Source organism: Euwallacea fornicatus, chromosome 16 (assembly GCF_040115645.1).
Source record: "Euwallacea fornicatus isolate EFF26 chromosome 16, ASM4011564v1, whole genome shotgun sequence".
Taxonomy (NCBI): domain Eukaryota; kingdom Metazoa; phylum Arthropoda; class Insecta; order Coleoptera; family Curculionidae; genus Euwallacea; species Euwallacea fornicatus.
This window is the reverse complement of record NC_089556.1, coordinates 992,769-1,004,404: the sequence shown is the minus strand read 5'-3', so window position 1 is coordinate 1,004,404 and position 11,636 is coordinate 992,769. Positions and strand designations below refer to the sequence as shown.

The 11,636-nt window shown below is 36.8% G+C and overlaps 1 long non-coding RNA gene across 1 annotated transcript; it reads left to right on the top strand.

Moving 5' to 3' along the window:
* LOC136343936 (uncharacterized) lies at window positions 1-4,997 on the top strand. The gene is made up of 4 exons (XR_010732880.1): window positions 1-151; window positions 709-894; window positions 1,157-1,312; window positions 1,448-4,997. It is a non-coding gene; the product is annotated as an uncharacterized lncRNA (long non-coding RNA).
* The last annotated feature ends 6,639 nt before the right edge of the window (window positions 4,998-11,636 follow it).

Here is an 11,636-nt window from a genome sequence, read left to right as displayed (position 1 = left end):
TTTAGACGAATTTTTCGCATGTTTCGAAGAACAGGTTCTCTTTCTCGGCAGCGACTGACCGGATCGGACGTTTCTTTCCTATCCATCGTTTAGAACATCGCAGATTACCATCGGAAAAATAACTGCGGAAATGTGTCTCAAGTTCTTCATGGTAAGGAAAATTGTATTGAGGAAATACGTAGCTTTCAATTTTACAATGTTTTTTTTTATAAGCTTTTTAAAATTATTAATTAAATTTAAATTCTAATTATATGACATTATGATGCGAAAATAAAAAGGGATGTTTCAGTTCTTTTCCTTAAAAACCGATTTTTTTACAGATCTCATCAAAAAATCTCATTACGCGTATTTTCACTAATGGTACCATTAGCACTTCAAACTCTATTATCGTTTCTTGGTAAAAAATCACGGATGTATAATCGCAGAATTTTAGTTTAAATTACTGATTAAATCCTTTGGATTATAAGTATAATTTAACAAGTTTAAAATCATAAAGTTATTATTTTTAGAACTAAAAGCGGCAAATATTCTCCTTAAACGCGCAAATTGTTAGTGCATGTGGCAATGTTACTCATAAAAAACCCCTGAATTAGACCTACTCTGACACAATTTTTGATATCAGTCCAAACTTCAAACTTAATAATTTTATTAATTGCAAACGTGCACCAAGATCCGTTTGAAAATTAAAAGTTTAAAAATTATTTGCAGATAATCTGGGTTTGGGGAGAATTGGTGGTCAACCCTTCATGTTCCATCTCAGCGTGACCCCCCAATGCACGGGTGCACCACGGGGCAATTGTGGCCTCTAGAGGGAAAATGTCCCGCCATGAAAGTATCGTCCTAATTTTCACGGCGAGGACAGACGTTCTGCAAGAATGTTCCACGTTACCGTTAGTAAGTTGCAAGAAATCTTCTGAGGTTAGAAAAAACAGACATTTAATCATGAAAACTGAGAGATTATTATAATTAAGTAAATGACAAATTTAGTTGCTCTTAATTAGTAATTTTTTTATTTATTAACTGACTAAATCGTTAATATTCGCTTTAGAAAACAATAAAACTAACAATAGCTTACACCATTCATTCCTGTGCCTTAACTAAGTAATTACTGCGCTTAACACTACTATTTTCTGGTACTGATGCGTAATTATTTCAGTTATTCATGTTTTTGCATTAACTACTTGGCACTGAACACCCTCAGGAGATCTCAATTGGACATCACCAAGCTCCTGGTTGACGTATCTACAGATGATGCCCCTGACCTTATGCCCCTTGTAACACTTAAGGGTGTTAGTCAACCAAATAGGTTTTGGTGAGTTGAAGATTAATTATTTTTTGTCTAAATGAAATTACAAGAAATAATGCCAATATCTTTCCTCTTGCATTCTCTAACTAACTCTTCTTAGGTTTTATACAGAATGTTCCTCAAATCTCTTTTTTTCTTTAGGTATTCTCATCAAAGTTTAGCTACCAATCACCTTAGTCTGCAAAACGTACAGAACATCAAGTACGATCATCATAAGGTCCATACACCATCAGTGAATACCCTCGCGTCTGAAATCACCAAATGTGAGTTTTATACAGTGATATTAATATAATGTTCAGGAGTGCAGACATTTGAAAAGACATTGACTACACCCCTGATGATCATATCTGTGATATTAGTTGATAGGCGGCTCATCATTTAACTCTTCAATTACTGCTGAGAAAGTAGCAATTTGTTTGTGAATGTAAATGTTTTATTAAGATCGAAAATTTAAAAATCACAAAAAAAAGGCTTGATGGTCACCAATTCGAGTTAAAACCGAATTTTTTGAAAATGTTCGCTATAGTGATAAATGTGTTAACTCTTATAGGTTTCAAGGTTTTTTTCTTGCACCACAGACAAAAATTGAAATTTCGACCCCTTGAAAACGAATAGTTATCTCTAGAAATATTAACTCTATTCTAATGTGTTAGTATCCACACCTAGTGATTTTACTTGAAGTGCTATCTCTCTATGTAGGTATATTGAATGCCTATCATCATCCTGTTTCACAAATGAGACTTTAGCACTAAGAACAACTCCATTCCACAGCCAAACAATAGTAGCGAGTATTAGTAGTAGTATGAGGCACAACTTTCGACTCATCTGGATTTTAAATTGATTTTGAGTTACGGAATAGTTTCTCTTTCCCCATTTTATTCCCCACTTCACATAGGGCAACTGCACTTCACTTCAGAATCTTTCGATATTGCTGTTTTGTACCAAATGACCAAAACATGCAAAAGAGCGCAAAAGGCTTTATGATGACCAATTGAAGTTGGAAATCGAACTTACTTGTAAAGTTAACAGTGATGAGAAATATTGCGACTTTTATAGTCTTATAACGTTTTTCGCCCTGAGTTTACTACGAACAAGAAGTGCGTTTTTTTACTCTTCCTTTTTTAATTAAATTTTCTTTAATTCAGGCCTAACGCCAGTCTTCGTCATCGTCATCTTCCACACAGTAGACTTGTTTCCGGTACCCTCGAAGTAATTTTAGTTATTTCATTCATTTTTGCACCCAGATCCTTCAGAGACCAATTAATTGTCAGGAAGGCAAATGCTCTCATTTTCCCCATTGGGCATTTCAATTGCTGCCCCGCTTGATTTTCACTAACAGAAAAAACCTGGAAATATTTTGTTTATTTTTCCAACATTTTATCAGGAAAATATCCAGACTTTTACTTGATAAAAGGTTTAATTTTTTTTGCTGCTTCCTCACGACTACCGGGGCGGGGCCCTTAAAACTCAAAGATTGAAGCATCGAATAAATGCCGGATCTGAATGCCTCAAGAGCTGAGCAGTCAATTCCCACCCCTTATGAAGACAACACCACAAAAGGCTGTTTTCGACTCTCTTAGCCCTCCTTCTATACATCTTCCAATGTACTGGTGCACCTTAATACTTTATAGGATTTCCCACTAGGACGGATGAATCTATTCGGAGGGTGGAGTGAAAAGTTAGACCTCTATTGTCTTTTAGCTGTACTGAACTATTTATGCATTGGAAATGTACCTCGGACAGGCAAAGGGCTGATGTAGGAGACTTTATTAATTTAAGAAATGTGGAGGTTCTGTTCTTTGGTTAGGAGAGGTGTTGTTGCCAGGTCTTTCACAGGTCCGAAGGAACTTAAATCAAAAAAGTTCCGGTTAATATGAAATTGTGAATAGTTTTTGTAGCGAATCCACGCAATTTCGAAATTTAGAGCCACTAGTTGGAAGCTCCAGTAGATTCGAGATACATATGAAGTCAATTGAGGCAGTTTTGGTATGTTATGGTGTCTTCTGATAGGTGGATCCTCGTGATTTTCGGTAAAATGTGATGAAAACGAAATGTTCGAATGGTCAAGCTTTTAGTAAATTTGAGCTGTCGTCCACGTATTAAACATAACCTTCGGTCTTCCGCTTGCTCTCATTGATGTAAACTATCAGTTATAGCCTCGCGCAAAGCGGCCAACGCTTCAAAATTGAATGATTTATTGGTGATGGTTTTACTATACTTTGCTCACGTATCCCTGTAGGGTAAAGAATCGCGATCCTTTGCTTATAGAAATCCATAGGAAAAAGCATGGCCAACAAAACCCTCAAAACACCGTTGAGTCATATACACATACTATCCTGCTCAACCGACCACTCTAGACAGGTCTGCTCGCAAATCGGCCCTTTCTAAGGTTTGGACAGTAGATTAGTTTAGTCTGCATAATATAAAGAAAAGCCGGAAAATGCGTTTTTTTGTTGGCAATTGACCAAAATTGTTTCAACTCACCTCTTAACTGTTTTACTATACACAAATTCGCATATAGAATCTGCCGCACGTGCAAGATTAGCTGACGACACAGACACAAATTTCGGCATTTAATCTTTTCACTGATTGTACTTCATTGGCCTATGAGTCTTCAATCAAGACTCCATTTTCATCATTAGAAATTTCTCCTAATTTACGATTAAACATGATCATATTAATGAGTACCCATGATTGAATTCTTACAGTCACACATCGTGGAGCTTTAAACATCTAGTAGAATTGTGACTCCGAGCTTCTACTGATTTATTACGAATATCATGAATTCAGACGATAGGTAGAGCACTGATTAAATCTGAGTCATTTTAAAATGATTAAAGTCATGTCTGACTGTCATAAATAGGTAGAACTTTCCCAGTGAAAGCGCTTAAAATGAACGCAATCAGAATTTCCAGATCGTCCCACAGATTCATGATCGACTCAACAATTCCTTTGTCTGCGCACGCTTCAGTCATGTGCCTTCTTAGATTTTGATATCTAACATTGTCGGAGGCCGCTTTGAGATCTATAAACACCTGTCACCTCATTCTGAGCATAGGTCAGCGAAGAAGTATATTTGTATAGTTGTTTTGGGTATTTAGAAAATTTTGGGATCAGCCTCCATGCCTCACTTTAGGTTGTTTAGGTCTGGGATGCGAGCAAGAGCTAAGGGGTTGTTATATCGGCCACAAGTGGACTGGGTTAACGATTAGTTCTCAATATTGCCGGTCTTTACTAGTTTGTGAACTATCAGTTCGAACTTTTTCCTCCAAGAAATTAAGTAGATTTAATGAATTCTCAGGGGAGTCAAACTTCACTGCCTGGTGCCAAAAAAAAAACCAAAGACTTAGCACTTATTGTCAATTTGACTTCGGCGTGTCAGATTCTAGATGTTATTATGGTTTATTTTTGATAATTTATGTTTACTAAATACTTTTCAGTTTGCTTTATTATGGTCACCATCAAGTTTATTGTAATTTCTAATGATACGTGCATGGATGTCATTTAGCTGTAATACTTATGTTAAACTGTGTACGTATATGGAATTGTGCAATAAAAATTATATATGTATACTTCGGTACCATTTTCACTGCTCTATGTGAGGATGATACCACATGGTCATTTTCTATTTTAACACTAAAAAACTTGTATGAACTTAAAGGAATAAAGACCATGTAAACCCAATTTAAAATATTTTTGTTCTATTTGACAGTTACCCGCTCCCGCATCTGCGTTCGTCTATTTCATTCCAGTTATTCTTGTAGCCTAAAGGGCCTTAAGTGTTTTCCACTCTAAAATATGTCACGAAATTTCATACTTAACTGAATCTTCGATGTAACCGTGGCTAAACTTGCCAGAATTTTAGATATTAAGAATGCGCTGCTATAGGCAGCATATTCCTGGATACACAAGGGAACTGAGTTGGTTTACACGTTTCATTTTTCAAGAACGTACATGATTAATTTTTGGTAAAATGTTTGCATATTTGAAAACGAGATTTATTGCCAACCAAAATGGGTTATGATAAGCGGTACCAGTTTATTTTGCTGCTGAGTGGGCCTCAGGAGAAAAACAATTCAATTTCTGAAAAATACATCGATTTTAGAGCAGGGAAGCTTAATAGACTTTCAGTTACTTTGGTTCGTAATCTAACAAGATCTAATTTGAATGAATAAATCATTTGACGTGGATAATTGGCTTGCGAAAATACCTTGACGATGTCGAAGATTAAGACGGAGATAATAACTTAAAGAGGCACCTTTCGAAGGCGGGCCTGCTCCCGGCGGCTGGAGAACTCGCTTTCGGACGCCCTGTATATTAAACCTAAATAAATATAATTTAAGTTAATTCGCTCACCCATCAAAGCCTTGGTTCCTTGTTGCTTGCATGTCATCAAAATTGAAATAAGAATGCTTCTGGAAAACAGACTTGAGCTTGAATAGAAACGATCGCACGGCACACTGTCGCATATCTATAGAAAATCCAATATACCATTCGAAAGGATTTGCTTAGAAAATGCGGCCATATCTTTACACGCTTTCTCAAATCCCAAAAATACGGCCATTTGACGAAGAATCCGACATACGTGGAAATACTATGTGGATGCTCTTTTTATTCGGCAAAGACGAATTGAATAAAACCCCTTTATCGGCTAAATTCCTCGGGGTTGTTCTGGAAATTGACTGCTCCAGAAATTAATTCGTTTCATTCCTAAAGGCAAATAAGTAAAGATATTGGGTTTATAAGGTTAAACGAATATACTATAAATCCTCTTGGCAATATAATTCCCGTTCATCTTTCTTTTCTCGGGTTTAGCGCTATGCGGCGCTTTCAATTTCGCCAATTCTTTTTGAATGGTTTCTTTTGAAAGGAGCAAACTTGGAGGAATCTTGATAAAGAGCTTCTATAAGTGAGAATAGCACAAGAATAATATCGTAAAGTTTACAAATCCCGTTCGGAATTGTGACTTTTATGTTCACCGCAAGCCGATTTCGGAGCTTTCGCTTTTAGTCCAAGGGTATTTTTTTTTTTTTTTTAATTTCTGCTGTTGATTGCAATGTTATTTTATTGACTTAGAGCCGGGAAGAAAGCTTGAATAGAGCTCCATTATATTTTTATTCATCAAACACAATACCGACATCGAAAGGGTTGCGAGAGCAGCGGAAATCACAGAAAAAGGTGACAAAGACGAGAGCGCTTGCAACTCACAGAATAGAGCCATATCTGAGTGGTCTTTAAGGCCCATTCACTGGCCTCTATAGCCAGTTGCTCGTTCTTGCTATTCGGGCACAATTCATAAAATCGGACTTATTATTCGACGGTAAACGGATTGGGATCCGGTGACGACGACACAGAAGCAATCAATAACTAATCCGCAATTTCCATCACAGCAGGAAAGTAGGAAAGGTATCCGTTTACCTTCAGCCACGTTTATTAAACATAATGCGATCAACATAAACATAAAACTAAATTACAGTTCTGTATAGCCGCAATCGCGAACTCAAATATTTGAACCAGGCCGATGTAGCCTCAACAATAAACAAACAAATTAAAAACCTCATTTAGGCACGCAATACTGGTTTAAATTAAAACTTAAAATTACTTTAGCCGCGATTAAAACTGTCGATTGTGGGTGGAAAAATTGGATTAAAATCTGATTGGTCGGTGTAGTGTTCGACGAGTTTAATTTCTATTGACACAACGTTGTGGGTTTGTGCAGAGGGATTTATTGTCAGACCAGAAGGTAGAAGCCTGAAAAATAGATTGATTTAATTACGGAGGAGAATCGCAAGAGAATGAATGCAGATTCCCTTTCCATTGAGTGAATTGTCGCTACATGAGAAATTGTTTCAGGCCAGAAGGGACGGAAAGGAGATCGTGGACTTGGATGCACCATTTCCCCACTAAGCCTTAAACTGTATCCCTGAAATTTCATCCCCCAATTGAATTTTTTTTATCAGTTGATAATAACTGAATAAAAATCCTGAAACCTTCTGCCAGGTTTTTTTCAATTGCATGTTATTCTCATCTTAAGAATTCTTCTGGAATTTATCCAGATTATGGAAATTTGCGTACCTTCCCTTTGGATTTTCGGCGGCATGTTCAATGAAATCACAATGACCGTTTCAGAAAACCACCTTTTTAAGGTTTGTTCGAATTATTGAATGTTTGGAAAACTATTCCTTCATTCGGCGAGAAGTTAACAAATTGAGCCTTGGACAAGAGTGTTGTTTATTTTACTTCTGATACTTTTCTCCTAGTGGCATTCCAAAATATCTTAGAAAAAGACGCAGGATGGCATATTTGTGCAGCTTCTCTCAGAAATTTCAGATTCTGTCGGAAGGCTACCAGAACCTCCAAAAAATGTCAAAATTCCGAAGCGAATGGAAACTCTAAGAGTCGAAAATCTCTTAAATATAGAAGATCAATGTTATCAAAGATGGATGCAATACTGCTTTATTCATTCATCCATAGTCTGTCTATTGATTGAATATACTCATGACGATCACGTACCAGGTATCTATGGTCCGATTAAACCTTGCAAAACACTAATTGCAATTATTTCTAAGAAGGCAAAGCAATTTAATCCCTTTTTTTGGGGAGGGGGGGCGTGTTCCTTCCTCAGCAAGAATTCGTGGTATGTACGGAATTCTGCCCGTTAACCAATATCATTTAGATGACTATTACGTTGAAAATAATTGCATTTCAGTGTCCCACAGGGAAAAATCTTGGGGATTATTATGACTTAAATACCGTCCAGTACACTTAGTGATTTTTCCTCGTCAATATTGCGACTTAACTGTGGCGATGTCCCTATTTTAGTATTTTTGCGGTAAAATCTTCGGCATATGCGTAGACATTTCTACAACATCCGCGTAGACATCTAATTAATATTAAAATAACATATCTATTTGTCCATTGATTTATCGCAAAATAAACGTTATATCCAGGATTATGCAAACCAATAACTATTATCCCAGTTAATCCTGAACTTCAGGCACGGCTGCTACAACAATTACTCCTTCCATTGATTACGATTGGATATTGTTGACATGCTGTTAGAATATAATTTTCCTGATGAATGACTACCTTAATGGTCGTTATAGGTAATAATTGCCATTGCACGAGTCTAGGCACTTTTCTTTTTTCGTTAAAGAAAATTACGCTAAAATTTCCGGCTAGTCTGGTAATAGAATAGTGTTTACAGAAAATGAGAAAGGCGTCTGTATTTTCTGCCAATTTTCACTAATTTTGATGGCGTTGTGGCACGTTTTCTATTTTTCGTCCATGATTGTAATTTCATACAGACGAGCGCTCCCGACGCTCGGCCTCAATATTGCATTATCATTATTTCCACTCGACATTTATCCAATTTCATCCTGTTGCTGAAATTCGTTTCAAACCTTGTTTACCTTCAGCCGAGTTAATGGGTTTTTCTTGTCTTTTTTGCCAGTTGCTTTAAAAACCTTCAACCACAAAAAACACGCCTTAAAATAAACAAAATTGGAAATTTAACAATTATCATCAGAAAGGTCGATATCAAAATTTAACTGACACACAATGGGAAGGAACAGAGATGACTTCGGAAGGATTGTTTTCTGGAGCAAGGCTCTTGTTTTACATACAGTTCGAGATAAAAATTCAAAAAGTTGTCCCTCCTATTGGGTCTCCATCAGAAGCCTTAAAATTCCACGTTTCAGCCCTTTAGAATGACATAAGGAGGCTTGCGTAGCCCCAACCCTAGTAGTTATCAGATAAATGCAAATCCCTACAAATGTCCCCAGTAATCATAGCACAAACACTCAGCATCCGCTTCTTTGTATGCATTTTGTTCATGGTTTAATTGAAAGTACCCACACATAAGAATCAATTTCGATAAACAGATGATAGTGCGCCCTTGTTGTGGATATACTATGTATCTGTATTGCAAAGGGGGTGATTCGATGAAAAGGCTGCATAACCAATATAGAAACATCATATGTGAAAAAAAAACGCAAAATAATTCCCACGGCGATCGCCTGTTTTTAGAGAATCACCTCTGAATATGCTCAAATAGTGATTGTTTTGGAGATAAAGGCGGTAGGGGCGAAAAGATACACTTCATTTATCGGCCAAGTAGCGTGAAGTTGACAATGGAATGAGTCTTTTAAAAGGGGGCGCCGTAAAAGTGTCAAGCTAACGCAAATATTACTTGACTTTGATCAGTCTCGTAGATTTGCACCGAGTTAAGTTATTGGAAAAAATTGAATATATTTAAACTACCTAATGAATTAATAATTTGGATTCTATTTCGACCCTGGAAACCAATATCTAATTCTTATGAATTGCTGTGCTAGAGATTCATTTAGAGGCACTTTCAAATTATCATTTAAATCCTATGCAACGGAATTGCTCTGCTAACTATCGAGATATAGACGCTGGAACATTGCACCGTACTACCTCTTTGATCTTATATTGATTCGTACTTGGACGCCGTTTCTTATAGACCAATTAACAAAATTTCTGTCTCAGAAAGAGATTAAAGATTTTAACATTTCGAAGCAAACGGAAATTCCAAGAGTTGAGAATCTGATAATCGACAATTCATTCTCTCAAAGATCGACGCAATACTGCATTTATTCATATATTCCTTCGTTGAAACTGTCTATACACCTTCAACCCAAATGTGTTTTCAACATCATTAAAATAATGATCGAAAACTAGAGACAAGAGTTAACGGGACAGTCGCACCTACGTACCTATATGCACTAAACCTTTTCTTGAAAGGATATATACTGCGTCCCAGCACATGTCCTGCATAGAATCTACCCCTATATCCTTACTGATACTAAGTACGGAAAATCCCATAAGTTACAATACTAACTTTGCCTATCTAAAAACCATATATTTTCAAATTCAGTTCGGTCTTAGTCATTTAGATAACCACTCTCTAGACGCACATATGGCCACCCTTTGGTCATCTCCCGGAAATACAAGATTTGTATCTACTGTCAATACAACCATTCACCCCTCCTTATTTATTTATGCTTTCAACCAATAAGCGTATCATCTACATTTCCCTTTTTATCAGACACAAAAGGAAATTTTCATAAGGCATGATATATGGTGTGTACATTTTTTCCCGTATAGGCACTGAAAGTTTCATTAGTGTAAGAAATGATGATGAATATTCACATCTTCAATGAAAATTAATAAAGCCTTAGTATGTTATTTACAAGCGAATTGGTTCGAGGCAAATACTCCCTTTCATACACCACCCTTTCTAATAAGTCTATTCGCTACGCATGGGCGATCCGCAAAAGTGCAAATATGATTTCAATAAATCTCTTTAAAAGAGCCTTTTATGTAGCCAGTTTGTACGATTTGAGATCAAATCCGCTTTCGACTAAATTGAAATACATCGTGAATAAATTCTTTCAGAACTATTTAGATGATATTCTGTTGAGGCTGAATGGAACCGAAATTAGGCAGAAACTAGAAACTTATTCCAAATATTTCTGTTGTAGTAGCACTACTGCCATATCATTTGTATACTCCGTAACCCGTTCGGATCAGGGAGAAAATTCGCGCCTTTGTGTCCTGATTGGGCTGGCACGTGACCTGAATTACGACTTTGTCCTCCCAGTCAATCTATGGCTTTATTCACGAAGTGCCCCATAACACTCCCCCTTTGATATCATATCTCTCATGTAAATACGATCTATTCGGGACGAATTGCCGGCATAAAGATGCCTTTGTGCCTGCTATTTTAAGGCGAAGGCTGTATGGAATTTGTTTAGCAAATTGGGTTAAGGTTCTATGGCTTGTAAGGATCATAGCCAGTATTGCACGTTCAAACATACTATCATAGGTGGTGTAAAGTGGGAAAAAAAGACGTACTTGGGGATTAGGAAACTTACTCAGCTAATGGATTTGCAGTAGCCCCGTGTCGCAATTTCTTCCAAAAGAGTCTGATGGTTGCGAGGAACTTCTATGCCTCTCTCTTGACAAAATGGTGAGTGTAACGTTTTCTTTCCTACAACAATTATTGAATATAGTGCGAAGAAATATTAGCTGGGATGTGTTATTAAAGATTTTCCACGATATTTAGATGCACGCGGTATAAAGGAGCCCACAAAACCAATAATAATAACTAAGCGTAATTACAAACTGAAAATCCCCATGCAACTCCACTCAATCTCGTCATTTTTGAGGGCAGGAAGCATAACAGAATTAAACGCCTCCTTCGTTTATCTAAGAGGAAATTACGTTGAAACTCGAGGTTGGGAGTTAATTACGTCTCAGTGTAACTTGAGCAATTTGTAACAATTAAAAAGTTTGTTTAGGCCAA